This window comes from Branchiostoma belcheri, unplaced genomic scaffold (assembly GCF_001625305.1).
Source record: "Branchiostoma belcheri isolate BF01 breed outbred unplaced genomic scaffold, Haploidv18h27 scaffold48, whole genome shotgun sequence".
Lineage (NCBI taxonomy): Eukaryota > Metazoa > Chordata > Leptocardii > Amphioxiformes > Branchiostomatidae > Branchiostoma > Branchiostoma belcheri.
In genome coordinates, this window is record NW_017804109.1 from 1,053,698 (window position 1) to 1,071,755 (window position 18,058).

Below are 18,058 nucleotides of genomic sequence, written 5' to 3' on the forward strand. Positions count from 1 at the left end.
ACACGGAAAATAATTAGCAGAATAAAATATCGAATTTTCATTTGGTTATTTCTAGTTTCTTTCTGGGTGCCGAGCGCTCCTCCCCGGCGCTAGTGGCAGGCAGGCAGTTGCCGCGTTGTGTTTGGGACGGCAGAGTTGCGTGGTATGGGCCGTGCGATCGGAAAGGAACCCGGGAAACCGTAAGTTGAAGTTCACATTTTTCGGGCGGGCGCGGAGGCTATTATTTAATTGGGAGAGTGTGTGCTGCTTGCTAATTGTTCCCGGGGCCTGATTAGACGTAATTAGCGGGCCCGATCGCGCGTTCTGGGGCCCGGCAGACGTGTCCACGGCCCGGGGAGCGATCCAGGGCAGGTCGGTAAGTTGGTAGGGACGCGGGACGGGGTAGTATTTCTGTGTTTACAAGTGTAAAAAGTTGACCTTTTCTTGCATGTCACATTATGGTGGTGACCCAGAGTGTTCGCCGGGCCCGCTCCGGCTGCCAGAGGGGAGGGGTTCGATTCCCACCGCCTTCCGGGGGTCTGCTGTTGTTGTTTACCTCCCTTTCCCCTTCAACTTTCGACCCCAAGTTTGTGGGGAGTTGTTTCCTAGGCGGTGGGACTTTGTTGTGGGGAAGTTGTGAGGGGGCCGGCGGCCGGGTGGATAGTAGATAGCGGGCCTGTATAGCCTACCCGGTCGCGCTCGGCTTAGCTAACCCGTCCGCTCCGCTAAAGCTAAATACGGCGGGATCTCTAGTAGTTGTTGTTTTCCTTGATGGCGAAATTAGAGAGAGGTGTTAACTAAGGAATGGCGACGGGGAGTAGCTGTAGCTAGCTGTCTGCCGCTTCGCTTCCACGTGGAAGTACTGGACGATACGATAGCGTATGCCTCCTCCGTGTGTGCGGTGTGTGTGTGTGTGTGTATAGACTGATGAATAAAGCACGGTAGTGCTCTAACCCTCTCCCAGTCTACTGTGCGTGCGAGCTACACTGCCGATCTTTTGGCGGGCTTGCCTGGAGTCTGTTAGATCGATACCCGGTTGTAATAAATCCACTCCGCCGCCGTAAACACAGGGCTAGAGGCCCGTTTTTTTCTCTCTCCCAGCTGGTACGTTACTAGATACAGCCCCGAGCCAGACTGGGACAGACCAGGGGTAGACGGTCGGTGTCTAACTGGGACTGCTCCCCAGAGAGGGGTACAGATCAGGCCCTGCTTCCAGCCACCCAGCTTTCTCCCTGGGCCACACTGGGAAACATCGCATGTGGCTTATGATTTTTTGATTATAGCCCTCTGTGATTATGATGTGAATCGATGGACGGAGAAATCCATGGCCGTGTCGAGAGTCCGTGGCTGGCGCACCAGCGATGCTTCATGGTGTGGAAACTGTGTCATCTCATCTCTCTCTTCTGGCCTGGCGGAAAACCCACAATTGAAACCACAGACAGACGTTACGCATTTCGCAACCGGGCGATCGTTTGTCGTCGTCGTGTTGTTGTCTATCGTACGTGCGTGCGTACGTACGGTGGAATGAAGCGGCGCAGCACCCTGTGAAGGTTGAGTGATTTAGCGGAAGCTTTGCGGTTGGTTAGAGGATGCTTCCGCCGACACAGGCCAACCGTTCTTCACTTTCATGTTAACAGAAGCCTGGAGTGTTTCTCTATTTTATATACTGCATGCGTTTGCTGTATTATTATTGTGACAACCGACCGGGCGATCTTGTTGCAGCGTGTGAGAGATGTGTGTGTCGTCATTTTATTTCCGCACTAATTAGAGACGGGCTCTACTGATGGATTCGGAGGTTCGAGTGGTTGAACGTTGGGATTCTCAACTGTTGTCTCTTCCTGTATGCAAGAATGGACACTTAACTGAGAGAGAGAGCGGCATTCATTCAGTGTCTTTTCTTCTGTAAATTAGTGGTGCAGGAAAGGATTGATGGCGAGGCAGTGACATACGCGCCTATTGACAGGTCCCTTTGTCGGCCATTGTTGCCGCTCCGTATCCCTGCTAAACACGCTCATTTGTGCCACTTTTTAAGGACCGACTAATCGAGGCATCGCCATGGTTACCGGAGGAACGTTCCGGGCACCCCCTCCCGAAATCGTTTGGCCGTAAAACCGGGTGCTCCTGCCAAGACCTGGGTACCCGGGAATCAGTTAGTAAAAATAATGGAGTGCGCGGGAGGGCAGGGACGGGAACAACTGTCGCCGTAGTTTACTTGCACGGGGACGCGATCGATAGACCCCTGCAATCGATAACAGTCGTGAATATGCAAATGAATAGAAGACTTCCCCCTCTTGTGTCTTCCCCGGTGCCATCCCTTTGTCAGAGGCGCTGCGGGTGGCTGTTTGAATGTGTGTATGGCAATGGCGGTCCCCTTTTTTGTTACGTGTGTGTGTGTGACGGAAGCCCCTGTCCCCGAAAGCGGTCCCGGTTCGCGGCGCCCGGGATAGGCCTGGCACGGGAGGGCTCATCTTCCCCCATTAAAGTTGGTGGGTTTATCTGGTGGCATGTCATCCCGTCATGCAATCCAATCATATCGCGCAGTGATCCCTCATCCCCGCGCTGCCTGCGACGCTGACCCCCGGTGCAGCAGTGATGCCGGGGAAAAAGGGGGGCTTGCTGACTCTTGATTTTATGCACCATTACTCCCTGCATTAACATATAAAAAGTGGGGGAAAGTGGTGGCACTGTCGCATCGCTCGGCTGTACACTAGCGACGTCTAACACCTTACGTTGACGCATCACCGAGCGATGGGATAGCACGCCGCCACCACCGCGCTTTCTTTCTTTCTCTCCGAATCTTGGCAGAATCGCTCCGTGATTATTCCTCTTGTGCGTCGCAGTTCCTGCCGAATTGCTTCATTCAGGGATGTCATTCTGACGCTGCCAGTGCTAATTGTGGCATGGTTGTACCTGCCTGTCACACCGAACCCCCGGGGAACGCCGCGCCGCCGGATTCTTACCTCCCCGGAGAACCGCAATCATGGGTCTCGCAGCAACAACAACGATATCGCCCCGCTTTCCTCTCCCCCTACGCGATTCCTACGCCGCCGTTTTTTTTTATCACTGGCGGAAATATTGCTGCGGGGTTCGGGAAAGTTCATCCATTTTATACTGGTGTAATCTCATAACCTGTGCCTCGGAGCGACTAGGGACACCCGTGATCACATTAGGAAGGGACAGCGCCTGCCAACGTGACAGCTGAAATATAGCCCAGCATCTTGAAACGGCTGAGTGTGGACTCTCCTCCTAATATCTGCGTGCTTAGTCCATGCCCAGGGAGTTTAATTATCACTTGGAGAGACTGTGGTATTAGGGACGTCTCTCTGTGTTGCCTGGCGCTCCGCTGAAATGGGATTCACTATCGGACTTAAACAGTCCGTCGCAGATAAACGCTGGTCTTTCAGCTTAAAATACCACCGATCTAAAACCACAGTTTGTTTTTCGAGGGTGGAAAAACCCCTCCTGAAAGCTGTGAGAGAGATGCTTGGCCCAAGATAGGCATGCTCTTTGCCCCCTGTAATTATTTTCTTTGTGAGTACAGTATGCAAATGAGGTGGTTTCTATGCTCGGCTGGAAACAAAATATGTGAGTTAATTACATTTGCATTCGTTGATGGCATTCCTGCTGGCCGTAGTCACTCTCCCTTAATTGGGGCCTGCATTTATATGCAAACAAGCGAGCTCAATTACTGATTTAATTACACAAAAGAAATATTGTCTGGACCGGCGAACCTAATAGTGCACAGGCTATTTTTGGGGACCCCTGTGGAGGGTTAGATGAGCCAACGCAAGTGGCAGCGGACAGTAGAGGGAGGAGAGGGGGGGGGGGACACAGTAGGGTGAATCATCTGTGTCAGTCCTCTCCTGAATTCCCACAGGAATGCCAGGCTTTTGTCTGGGCCATTCTGACCACTTTCACTGCTGAATCACTGGGCAGTTGTGATTCCCCCAGTCCTGCTGGAGTGGCCCTAGGCTGGCCGGTGGTGTTTGCCCACTGCACAGTCTGATTACCCAGGTCAGGGTTGCAGCTGTGGCCGTCCCTATGAGCCATTAAGACCAGGGGATAGAGCAGCTGCGTCTAATTGCATCTACATATGCAAATGACCCCGTCCGACTCATTAAGCACCGGACAAAAGAGTGCCCGGCGCGGCTTTGTGTCCGTCTCTCTCAGTCCCGACTGGCGGACGGGTGCCGCATCGCCCGATAAACTCAGAAAGGAGGCAAGGAGAGAAGAAAGAGAAATTATAATCGGTGCGGACTGATTTGGCTAATTGCGCATCTCGATGCAAATGCCCTGCATGAAAGGGGGGGATTGTTTAGCTGGGAGCGTGACGGGTCTTTGGGTCGCTATGCGCACACAAAGACTTAATGACATTTGCATATGCAAATCCCCAGCGACAAGTGGTGCAGTGTTGTGCAATTTTACTTGTGTGTGTGAGCAAGGCTGAGTATAAAGTACATATACCTAGTACTGTGTATAACAGAATGAAGGGAGTCTGTCTCGGGTTTTAATTTGATCCAGAGCTGGTGTCGTGTGTGATGTCAGTTTAGGGCACGAAGAGTCAGAATTATTCCTAATATATATAGTAATAGTAAACAATATTCACTTGTGTGTGTGTGTGAGGCTTGAGTATAAAGTACATATACCTAGTCTGTGTATAACAGAATGTAGGGAGTCTGTCTCGGTTGGGTTTTAATTTGATCCAGAGCTGGTGTCGTGTGTGACGTCAGGTGAGGGCACCAGGAGTCAGAATTATTCCTAATAGTAAAACCCCACCCGTGATGTTGGCAGTGGCCTGTCTCTGGTGGTAATTTACCCGCCACCCCGCCGCGCAGTTATGCCTCGGCGTAATTAATATCCCTCCACTCAGCTCTCCTCAGATGAAAACCCAGCAAAAACCAACATTGGGCAGAGGACGAGGGCACTAATCGCCCGGCTCCTGCATTAGCAAATGTAAATAATGGATCCTCGTTCATTGATAATTCAAACACCACCACCGGCACCACATGGCATTAATTGCCGCCCGGTTCCATCCGTCCAGGCTTCGCTGTTTGCTCAGAAAAAGCGTCGTCGGACGAACCACCCCCGTTCTCCACACGTCTAATTGCCTTGAACATGTTCGTCTAATTGTGTAAGCATATACAGTGTCCAAATATGCAGAGGCCAGGGCTGCAGGCCAGCCTACTATAGTACAACTCTCTAGTCTATCTCTCTCCACATGACATCCCCCCACCATGGGTCCCACTAGCAAGGATGCTGCTGCACCCCTGTTCTCTAGCTGTCACACGGATTTTATGAGCAAATGTCTGATTTATAGGCAGATATCTGTTCCAGACTGCAGTGTTACCAAGGTAGGTCCGCAGAGACTGAGAGAGACACACACACCACTTCCTTTTATCTGTGTGAGCTTTGTCAACACTGGGGATCTTTCTAGGTATAGTGGGACGGTAGTAGGAAGTTATGGTAGTGGTGTGTGTGTGTGTATCCTTGACCACTTGAGTCAAACAGGTTTTCAGCAGTTAGTGGAGTAGTGAAAGCTGTTAGATTGAAAGGGAAAGTGATGGTAGAGGGGGGGGGGTCTGGCTGGTAGTGTACTGTAGGATCCACAAAGGACCATGTGGTGTGGTATGGTTGATGGGGGGGAGGGGCACTTCCCAGGGATGCTCACACAGATGTCTGGTCCTGGTGTTATGGGGGAAACCTGAGTACACAACAAGTCATGGTCAGACAGAAGTCACTGGGAAAAGTAAGTGAGGTTTTTAGAAGCCCTTTGTTGCCCATTGTTTGGTGGTATTGTGATGGGTAGATGTCATCCTTGGTTGGTGGATATCTGTGTTGCACAACAAGGAAATTGTTACTCAAGCAACTGGAAAGATTTTGAAAACTGTCACTCAAATGTTTCTTTCAGGTAACATCCACTACTTTTGTCAGTCACTTGTGTATCTGATTACCTGGGTGTCTAACATTGATCTGGTAGATCTGTGTTGGTTTGAGTTGATGTTTTGGGGTCTGTAGACTAACTAACAGGGGAAGGGTGTAGGCGCTAGGCAGGAAGGGTGAGGACTCGGTCACCGCCAGAGAGACTACTAAAAATTGTGGGCATTCCTGCCTGCGCCTGCCTCCATGTGTTTCTGTGAATCGCAGGCCCCCTGTGACATCTGAAACATGTGACAACAACATGCACCCATGGCCCCTCTCCTTGTGTATTTTGATTGGCGGCTCTCTGGCAGTCTCCGCGCATGATTAAGGCAGTGCCGTCATTATTTCCCTCTCCCTCTCGGAACTCTGAGAGGACGGAATGGCGCTCCGGATTCAAGCCGCCAAGCCCACACAAAAGCCGGGGAAACATTCTCCCCTAACCATTAATTAGCCCCATTCTTTTTGACCACTTCACACTTGGGCCAGTGTTTAATGACTTGGCAAGGAATTAGAGACCAGAATAGGCCGTGCAGGGCACATTAGTATTCCTCCATGCCTGTGGGTAGTTAGCAACTAATTATAGACCATACCCCCAACTTTTTCTCATGCTACGGGTGCATCGGTTAGTCATCAAGTGTGCTGGGAGGACAGTGTTTTGTGTAATAGCCTGGATCCAATAAGGTAGCGCCGCAGGATTGAGGAGTCCGGATCTATTCAGGCCCCTTCCACTGCCAATTAAAATCCTGAATGGACCATTGTGCAGATTGATTCCTTATTTATTCGGAGGCCTCTCCGATGCAGGTATATTAATTGGCCAGATATGATCATGTCTCCGCTGGCCTTGGGGTTTTGGCTCGGCGACGGTGAGATCACCCCAGTCTCTAGCCTCTACCAGGCTCCGCGGATAGCTGGAAGAATAGTAGAAATTTGCCGAAATAAAGGGATAGTATACCAGAGAAGATCCCGGGCCATAGAAGTTCGTGGGTCGCAAATTGGATCTTCTATGGCCCGGGATCTTCTCTGGTATACTATTCCTTTATTGCGGCCAATTTCTACTATTTTTCCAGCGATCCACAGTGCCTGGTAGAGGCTACCCAGTCTCATGTCCTCCGTGAGACAGAAAAGCTTCCTCCAAACGCAGTGCCAATTTCATCTGTCGGATTTTTAGAAAGACATACTCGACTGGAAAATATGTGACAAAAACAAAGCGTGATAACTGGGTTTATTCCTTAGTTTTATGAAGAGAATACAGTCATGTTCAAGTTTATGATATCTGCGATAATCTGCCTGCTATATTAGAGAACAAGGAATTAAATTGGTGTGGCCTAATATGGAAAGGAAATGGTATTCAATTCTTTCTCTCTGCATTTATGATGTATTCTGCTATTTATTTATTTCTATTTTTTCCTTCAAATGTCTGAGATCAATTAATTAAATTGGTGTGGCCTGGTATAAAGAGAAGCAATTTTTTTTTCAGTTTTATGGAGTAGCTACAGTAATCTTTAGTTAAGTTTTTCTCTCTGCCCTCTGCATTTATAATATCTGCTTGCTGTATTTCCTCCTTAAAATGTTAGAGAACCAAGGAATTAAATTGGAGTGGCCTGTCATAAAGAGGAGCGAATCTTTCTGGCGATGTTTTTTCTGTGGCCGTCCGTATCGGTGTGTGTTCTGCGGCCAGTAAGTGAATATGGACAGGTAGTTAGCGGCGAGGGTCCCCAGGGGGTTAGCGAGTACCTACCTGACGGGTCAGGGAAGTCAGCCAAGCTGCGCTGCGATTGGTCGGGTTTAAGGATGTGGAAGGGGATACGCAGGTGATTTTCTTGGCTATAGACACATATTTATCAACATTATATACAAAATAACTGTCTCATTATAACACGAAGTATATTTTCTGAAGTTAGTATGACTAAAAAAGAATAATATATGTATTGTTGTTATTCTAGGAAGAGAAAAAATTTACAAAATGATTTAGAAAGTGTGCTGTGGTATTGTGAAAACCTCCTTGCATAACCTTCGTCTATGCCAGGCAATTTTCCTCAGTAGATTTTAGATAAAGCTTTAGTTTAGCAGTACAGAATATTTGTATTATATAGTTTCTGAAGCAAAGGAATTATAAGAAAATGGATACTTGAAAAAAGAAAAGTACTTTGACCAAAGTGTATAGTAAAGGGTGTGCTTTGATTCTTTGAAGTGTGGTATTGTGGAAACCTCCATGTGTAGCCTTTGTGTGTGAAAGTGTGAGTGACAGTATCAATGGCTGCTGAGAGCTTGAAGTGAAAGTGATAAGGCACTAGCAGTGAAAGGACACCTTCAGCTTACTACAACTGTTTTAGTAAGGAAGAAAAGGCAGGGAAGAAAGACATTTAAAAACCTGGACCCAAAATGGGTAGTTTTCATACAGTAATGAGAAAAATATGAGCTTAAATTAGCTGAAAATTTTAACTTGAATTTTAGTTTGTTTATGTTATTTCAGTAAAGAAGGGGCTTTCAAATCAGTTAAAAAGTGTAGAAAATTTTGTTTTATTTTAAAAAGGAATGTATTATGTGAAACTCAGTTTTGTCTATTTTTCAGTAATTCAAAAAAGCAGAGAGAAAAGCAGTTAGTTAGGCCTGAAATTTTGATTTGTTTATTTGTAGTGGTTTCAGGAAGCCAGACAGCTGTTATCTGTTGACAAGCAGGTTTTTAGACATGCAAATTTGACTTTCTCCCTTCCCTGTGCTGTTTATTCTAACAGGTTTGTTTACATGGGAGTGATTGGCGTTGTTTACACTTGGGTGTTGTTCACACTCTCCCTTTTATTACCCCCCAGGGGAGCTGGGAGGGGGTGTAAACAAGTTATCTTCTCTGTAGGGGGGATGCTTAGCATGCCTGGAGTCCCGGGGGACAGTTTACTGCTAAGTGTGGCAGGCTAACTGTGGTTTATGGATGGGAGACACTTGTTTCCTTTGTGTAAGGTGGTTCCTGTGGTACTGCAAATGTACAAATTACTCAGAAATTACTGGTGTCTGGATGTAAACTCTGTTGTTTTGTAGGTGTAATATTAGATGACAAGACATAACAAACAAAAACAGTACATTAGATTGGGAATGTGTTCACTTTCCTTGACTTCTTATCTCTTTATTGAATAAATATTATTGTTTCAGAATGGTTATTACAATTATGGAATGTGCAATGATAAATAAACACAAACACAAATGCAGATACATACTAAAGCTTGAGAAAAGGAAAGGGACCATCTTTGCATTAGGAAAATTGGACAATAGAAAACACCTCTAGGCCGAACGACTGATATTTTGAACTGAAGACATACATTGACAAACTCCAAATACAGTCACCAAATGACCTAAATACTGTAGTAGTAACAGGAAAGAACTATTTTCCCTTTCTGTTTGTATGTTTGTTTTTTCCTCCCTTTTTTCATCAGATAAAAACAGTAGTTCTGTCAGATATTTCCTCAGTGGCTAATTAAAAGACTTATAAATGACATAGACAGACAGACAGGCAAGGTATTTTGGTCAAAACCACAGTCTTTTGTTCTCACAATTCTTCTACCAACACAGACAAAACTGAAAATGCAAATTTGCTTCTACTAATTCTCTTCACCCAGAGCAAGAAGATCCCATCATGAAATATTTCCTGTTTTGGTCCAACACCACCGTCTTTTGTTCTTGCGATTGTTCTACCAATACAGAAAAAACTGAAGATGCAAATTTCCTTCTTCTAATTCTCTGTCTCCTAGAGCAAGCAGATCCCACCATGAGATATTTCCTTGTGTGTTCACCAGGGCTGTGGTTAGACCATCCCAGACTGACAAGGATCCTCCTGACCACAGCCTTTTGTTGTTGGCTGGCCTGGGGCGGTCTGAGACTGGATTGTGGGTCAGCCTGTACTGATCCCGATCAGGTGGTGATATGGGGTCAGTCAGCAGGCTGGACTGTTGGACTGTCCACTACTCTACACTAGTGCTGTGTACCAGTTTGCTGGACCGGGTTACAGACTTGTAAAAATGTGTAGGTTCAAGTTAAAAAAGACCCTAAAAGTCAAGAACTGATTCCAGACTTATTACAAAAAAAATAAACAAACATCGGCCTCCATGTTATGTGGCCACAGTTTTGCCCATACTGTGAACATTGCAAGGTTGCCAACATGCAATTTTGTATATGCCATGGGTTTTGGTCCGGACTTGCGAGTCCAGAACTGAACCTAAACCTCTGGACTTGAATCCAGACCTGAACCTAAATGTGGGTTTAGGTACATGGCACTAGTCTGTACTGATCTTGATCAGGTGTTGTGTTATGGGTCAGTCAGCAGCAGGCCGGACTGTTGGACTGTCCACTACTCAACACCAACAACACTGAAACTGGAGAGGGTATAATCTTTTCCTCTGTGTGCCTATTTTCTGACCGTTGGCACACCAATGTACCTAACCTAGATATTTTTGTAGCCTGTAGAGTTTTCTATGTAAAAGTACTATTCTACAGAAGTATAAAGCATGATTTATTTCCCTTGTTTTCAGACATTATTCTGTGAAATATTAGCAAAGAAAACTTGTATCTGACAATATCCAACCCCAGAAACTATGTATGTATGTATACCAACATCTCCTCAGACACATGCATTTTCAGGTTGATCTTTCAGTTTGAAACTGGAGAAGAAGGTTTAATCTTTTCTCCTAAAATTGAGTCAACCTTACCACCAAATTCCAAATACTAAATTTTAGCCTTTCTCAGAAAGACTGCCCAAAGATTTGGTTGAAACCCTGATGTGGTAAGTTGACCCTGATTTTTGTTTGATAGATAGTGTAAACTATTATCATGTTACCAACCAACACAGTAGAGCTTTCATTCTGATGAAACCCAAGATATCAGGATTAGGATTAAAACCCAGGCCTGGAATTTGTCCTAACCTCCTGACTTGAACAGTTGTAAAAATAGTTGCATTTGCAAACAGCAAAAAATAGTTCTTTATGAAGCAAGTTTAAACTGCAATTTCCAACACAACAAATTGGACTCACCCAAATTTTCGACTGTACAACTCCAGTCTTTGTCAAGGAAAGAGCAAAATTTGGGTGAGTCCAATTTGTTGTGTTGGAAATTACAGTTTAAACTTGCTTCACAATGATTTCTACCAACACAGATGAACTTTCTAGATATAGTTCTGTTCTTGGTTTGAAGTGTTTTGGAAAAATCGTGGTCGTGCGAAGTGTTATGTGTGGGCATATCCATCCAGAAATATGCACTGAGAGTGATTTAATAGGAAGTGGCAAGCTGGTGTCCATATTGAATATTTTTGCGGATTATAATTAGGGAGGCCTGGGAAAAATTGAGGCACTCCAAGGTTTTTTGTTTGCTCGTAATTTCTCTTGCTGGCTAATTATCCAAAACATCTGTTTATGGTTGGCCGACATTCTCGCAGAAATACTTTCACCATTTTGAGGTAGCTAGGAATCAGGAGACATTCTGAGGAGAGTCGGTTATCAAAATAATGCTGCTGTTCATCAGAAATTCTGTGAGTTTGACTCCATTTTTGTCTAATTTTTGTAACAGTTGAAGGTTGCCATCTTATACTGCCATTGTTGTAGGGAAATGTTAACTCCAATATGGGCTATACCAAAGTTATTCCCTGGTTATGAGAACTTAGAAAAGCTTTGACTGCGAGAAAGACAAAATGAAGGACTTGCTTGCAAGTATTGTAGCTTGTTATAGTTGTGTTGGATTTAGTGTGTCATGCTCTAAGTCAAAAACGTTAATAGTTTCATGAATGGTCCTGTGTATTTCCTTTTTATTTGGATACCCTATCACGTTGTGTGGGTCGCTGCAATGTTTTTCCGTCCTTGTCAAAATAAACTCGAACTAGAGTGAGAGACAAAACCCAGAAAATATGTAGGAAGATCATAACATTATGGTTAACCTTTTTACTGCTGCCTTATCCTATAAACCACACAAATGTAGTTCAGAGAGGGCACCACAGTAGGGAAGGGTTAAAGGCAAGAGAATGACTACAGTGGAGTCATACAGAGTTCTATCTGTGCATTCCTTTTCGGTTTGATAACCAGGGAACGAAATTAGCCCGTCTTTGCGGCCTATTGTTTAGAAAGGAAGGACGGAGAGGCCCCACGCTGTTCCATAGTGTGGAGAAACAATGGGTCAGAGGTCATGCTCCAAAGGGCTGACCCCGGTGACCTGTGCTGGGCTCCTAGTGGGTTGTGGGACTGTCTGGACCAGAGGAGTCCCAGACTGCAGGAATTATTTAAAGTTTGCCACGTGAGTTGTCAAACCCTTTCTGTTACGTCTGATAGAGTCTGAAATTGCCCCTTTTTTCGGGTGCTCAGATCCAGGCTGGTTTGTGTTGATAACAGAAATAATACGTTTGGAGGAAGTTTATTACAGGTTTCTGCCCGAAGGCTTTTTTCGCGAAGGGAGAGAAATCTGAAATGGGAAGGGAGAGAAGGCACAGTCGCCGCTTCATCGCCCAGCTGGTGGTTCTGCAAAGATAATGAATATTTTAAAGTGTAATTTCCGCTTGTGTTGACATGGTATGATAACCTATTTCTGCCTCCCACTCAGTATGGTTATGTGCACTTGGTGAGAGATAGTGCAGTGTGTTGTCATGTGTGTCTTAGTTATAATCTGCTAGTTGTGGGAATATCCTTCTAGACTGTGATTCTTCGTGATTCGGTGATCTTCTGAAGTCATAGCTGTTTTTGCCTACTTAACTTTCTCCCGAAGCACAACAGTGTGGTTGATATTTTGTTTTTTTGTCTCTCATTTGTTGCAGTCACTGATTTGGAAAATCTTTCTACAGATTTTCATGTCAACCAAGGGTTAGCTATTTTGGAAGCACAATGTTTCAACTTGGAAATACAGTGTTGTTTAAGGCTTCCAGAAATGGTGTCAAGATGTCACATAAATGTAAAGTCAGAACAGAAATAGATGACACACAAAAGAATAAAAGCAACTTTACATGTCATGTAAAGGTGCTTCTATTCTTTAGTGTGGTGGCTATTTTTGTTCTGACATAACAAATTTTTGAAACATCTGGTGATGATGTCTGAACCAGTACATATTACCTCATGTGCGTAAGTATTACGTAACAGGAGTCAGTGTGATACAGTGTTACATTTATAGGTAATGTTATGTTATGTTACAGGTATAATAGTGTTCTTGAAACCTGCATATAAAGTATGTTCTTGGCAGACAATCTGTAAGTGAAATGCTTTAATTTTCTTAGGCAAAGAGAATTTAATTGCAATATTATATCGTGACTTTCGTCCGAAAAGTTGGGGAAAAAACTATATCTTCAGTCTCCTAGTGTACCCATAGTTACTGGCCTGTGTGTGTGTGTATTGGTTGCCTAGCAACAGATCAGCTGGCTAAGGGAGAGAAGTTCAAGGTTATTCTCCTCCCAGGGAGGTTTGTGTCCCTGACTTTCCTCAGCTGCAATGGGGAGAAGGAACACAGCAAGTCAGCCTGAAAAATGAACTGTTATCTGTACTGTTGGAGCTTGACATAGACCATTTTTAAGTTTTGAAAAGCACTGTTCGTTGAAATTGTACTATGTTAAGGGGGTTAATTTTGTATTTCTGCGCTATTGGAACCCCTGACCTCTCCCCTTGAATGCTTAAAAAGCGGCCACGGCCGACAGTGTATATTCAAGGTTAAAAAAAAAGATATTAGATGATGATAGCAAAAAATGGACACCTGACTTTGCGATATCAGTTTGATGTGTTTGTGTCAAAGGTCACGACTCTTTCAGTTAGGGTCATGTTCTTTTTCAGTTGTGGGTTGCAGCATCTATTGAAAACTGTTTCTAGGGTCTGCTAAGGTCAGGTTTGATTAGAAAAGGGCTTGGTTATTAGACAGTGACACTGGAAGTGTTAGAAATGGAACATCAGAACTTGGAGTTCTTTTGCCAAAGGTCACGACCCTGGCCATGGGGGCGGCCATGTTTGTTTGAAACTGGAGGTCGTGACCCTGGCATTGGGGGGCGGCCATGTTTGTATGATGATGGAGGTCATGACCCTGGCCATGGGGGCGGCCATGTTTACGTGGCGCTAGAGGTCGTGACCCTGGCCATGGGGGCGGCCATGTTTGTTCCGTGTTGGTCAGTTGCAAACAATCCCCTCAGTGTGCGACATACATGTAGCCTTGTCCGTGTCAGAGGTCATGTGAAAGGTCATGGGGACTGCGACCCCCTTGTCTCTGCCGACCTTTCCACATAATAATGAGATCGGAAATATGGGGAAAGTTGTTCTCTTAATACTTCCTTTTTTATCCTTCTAAACAAAGAAAAAATCTGTGTTAATGTGACATGTAATATTATGGGAAGAGGATGACTGCATGTCTGTAGTACCGGATGTAGGGATTTCCAGGGATAATGACTGTACAATGGCTGACGTTGACACGATATAAAACAAGAAATAGTAGAAACCTGACAGGCAAAAAAAGGTGTGAGAATGCGAGAACAACATTACACAATTTGAAAAATAACGATCTGTAAAAATACTAGATAGTCAACATTGAAGAGTTGCAAACATTAACAGGCTGTCAACAATAAAATTGATACACAGAAATATTGAAACCTGTAGTGTACAACATGATACAGATGCAGGGAAGAGAAGTACGTACCTGTGTGAACATGGCTCACTGCACAGTTTACTGCACTGTCATAAAACAGGGTCAAGTGTATTGCCGCAGTTACCCAAAAATAGCACACAGTGAACACAGTTATGGGAAGGAGGACAACAGTTTTCAGAGATCTAGCATAGGGAGTTCTGGCGTTTGTAATGACAGTAACAATGACAATGAAGTTTATTGCATATTCATGCCCCAGTGAGGCTAAATGCACTCTAAAGTTACAAAAAGGATTAGGCAAACTGTGCTATGCTCTATGTGTGTCTAAGCTGTATATGTTTCTTCTCTCTTCTTTAGACATTTGTATACGAATTTACAGAGTTTTTCTAATACATCATGGTTAACTACATAATGGTTGACTTTGATAGACTGTAAAACTGAAAAGGTAGAGATGCCGATTTGATGGTATTTACCTTATTCATGTTTTCGTACAATGTGAAATTACAATACATTGATAACATAGAATGACAGTCAACATACATTTCAAGCTAATTTCACTTGACTTTTGAAATTTAGCTTGGCTTTCTTGCCCCTGTGGGAATTTCTGTATGAGCAATTCTAGTTTGAATTTCTTGTGTAGGTATTTGTTAGTCTGGGTACCATCTGGATTTTCGCTCCACAATGCTAGAAAAAATCATTGAAGTCTGTAGCTTTTGTGGTAATCTGTTCCAATCTGATGTAGTTGTATTTGAAGGTTTAAAGTTTAGTCGTATATAGAGTACAGTTCATGTAGCATTGCACAGTCTTTTATAATCACATAACTGTACCTAATAGGTCAAGTGTACTCTTCTCTCTGTCCAGAAATAGCTCTGTCTATAAAGAATCAGCAAATGTTGTCCTAAAATGGGGCCATAAAAGATGTCATAGGACCCAAATGTATACTGTATACTGATACTTAAAACTCAAAGATAACCTAGATTCCATGAAGATATTGTGAAGTTTTATCAGTTAAAGCCATTTTATCAGATGTATACTGTCTGTATGTTATGTAAAAGTATGCATTGTACACTTTTCCTTACAAGAAAGAATATTGGTCTTTTGACACCTGAAAGAGTGACATAAACACCAATTAACACCAGTATGTATCTTCTAGGATGCGATCTTCAATCATTCATAGTCTCCTTATTTTAGTTTTAGAATGAATTTTTCTCCAAATTTTTTTACAACAGTGCATAGTACCAGTAGAACTATCAGATTCTGTTTGATCACTATGTTATTGCAGTCAGTGACCACAAACATACCATTACTAGTACTAGGAAATTGAATGGCTGTTTACATTTGAAAGTCTTTTTTCCTACCTGTTACACATTTACACTTCTAACAACATCCCTCATATCGTAGATATTCATAGACACTGTCACAGTTAGTACATGCAGAAATTTGGACCTCGAGACCAATCAACTGTCCAGGTACAAAGTAGTCCACATGTAGGTTAACTGTCCAGTTGGATTGTCTTCGGTTCCTTGACCCTTCGTATTTAGAACAAAAGCAGGCCAATTCTTGTAATCAAATGTTTTAAACAGACACAGGCACCGTCCACGTGTTGGGAAGGTAGGCACAAAGGCATTGCTATAAGAGGTATGTTGACAGTGAACACAGTTGATGTACATACACCTGTAATGTTATTTTGTCAAGGAATGAGATTTTTTATGTATATTATAAGCAAGTCAAGTCAAGATTCACATTATAATGGGTGGCCAAAAAAAATGATAACATTTTGGTCTTATGTCCAACTACTACAAAACTGCTGTAGTGACAGATCATCATCATCAGTAAGCAGAAAGTTGTTTTCTGCTGCTGTAGTACTAATAGTGAGTGACACTAAGGTAAAGTGAGAAAACATTGTACTTATGTAAAAAAAGTTCAGACAACAAAAGGGTCAAGGGTCACCGAGGTGGCAGGTAGCACTTTTTCATTGCTCTGATTTTAGCGTTTTCAATCCATTAACATCTAACTCCTTTTTTTACCATCATCCCTTTATATTGTAATCTGTGACTGTCTTGGTCACTGTGGACTGATTCCTTCCAACATTTTTCATCTTTTGTATGTTTTGACTGTATTTTGGGAAAGATTTTTATTCCTTCCATTTGAGTGGGGAGGGCGAGCCACCTTGCAGACCCTTGACTCATCTCGCTAAGGTATTGCCTTTTCATTATTCATTGTTAGAGTTAGTTTATAAGATATTTTTAGTCAAATGATATTTCTGAGGCCTTAGAAGTATGTTAGCACATGTGTGCCGCCTGTTGTTCTTCATTTTAATGATGTCATCCAATTTTCTTAATGCCATATACCTCAATGCTAGGAGTGTGAAATCTGTTAACCAGAGTAGGAACAAGTTGGTACAGCTCACCAACCTGATACACCTTAATGCTCCGGATCTTCTCGCAATTACTGAGACTTGGTTGACTTCTGATGTGCATGATTTAGAGGTTATTCCGCCTGAATTTGTTACCTATCGCAAGGATCGTCATGTTACTCACAATAATAAGTCTGGTGGGGGGATTCTACTCGCTGTTAAATCTTCAATATGTAGTAGTCGTAGACTTGACTTGGAGCCTCAGGATGAGATTCTTGTTTGTGAAATCCGTCCTCCAGCTATGGGCAAAATTGCTGTTATTCTATGCTATAGACCTCCCTCTGGTAACTTGACAGCTTTTACGCACAACCTGGGCTCGACTTTAGAGTTCGTGAACAAAGAGTATAACATGTGTTGTGTCCTCGGGGACTTCAATCTGCCTCGAGTCGACTGGGCTAATTGTGTAGTGTTAAACGAGGGCAGGGAAGCCGACTTTTGCAATATGATTAATAACTACTTTTTAAAACAAATCAATCATGTTCCTTCAAACCCCACTCGCAACCTGTTAGATCTTGTGTTTACGGACTTCCCAGAGAGGTTCTCTACGATCAGGGAACTTCCCGCTGACTTTGATACTGACCACACTGTTCTCGAGTTCTCTCTCCGCTGTCGTATCCAAACTAGGCAGGATCTTCCTCGTAAAGTGTACAACTTTAAACGAGCTGACTGGCTTGGTCTCAGTGCTCACCTAGAGTCACTGAGGCTATCAGAGTCAGTTATTGACCACCATGACATCGACTCTGCCTGGGAAGCATGGTCTTCAGCCGTTCAGTCGGCTGTTGACATGTTCGTGCCCAGTCGGAAGCTCAAGGTATCAACATCACCTCCTTGGATCGACGGCGAAGTACGCAACTTGCAGAACAAGAAGCGGACAGCGTGGAAAAGGGCGAAGAGGTCAGACTCCCCCTCTCACTGGGAGAAGTTCCGTAAACTAAGAAACAAACTGAAGAACTTGTTATCAGCTAAGTATAACAAATATCTTGTTAGCCTCTCTTCCACTTTACAGGAGTCGCCGAAGAGATTCTGGGCTTTTGTACGAGCAAAGTCAAAATCCAGGTCCCTTCCGACTGACGTTCATCTCAATGGCACGGTCGTTCAGTCTGCACCTGACAAGGCCAATATGTTTAATAGACTACTTTTTCTTCCACCTTCTCTGCACCTCGACCCTAA

General features: G+C 43.9%; 1 protein-coding gene across 1 annotated transcript in view; it reads left to right on the forward strand.

Annotated features, from left to right (window-relative positions):
- The first annotated feature begins 241 nt into the window (after positions 1-241).
- The window catches only part of LOC109479318 (zinc finger homeobox protein 4-like), a 141,461-nt gene continuing 123,644 nt past the window's right edge, over positions 242-18,058 (forward strand). The window contains exon 1 of the mRNA XM_019781272.1: positions 242-355. The gene's annotated coding sequence lies outside the window, so the exon portion shown is untranslated. The remainder of the gene's footprint in view (positions 356-18,058) is intronic.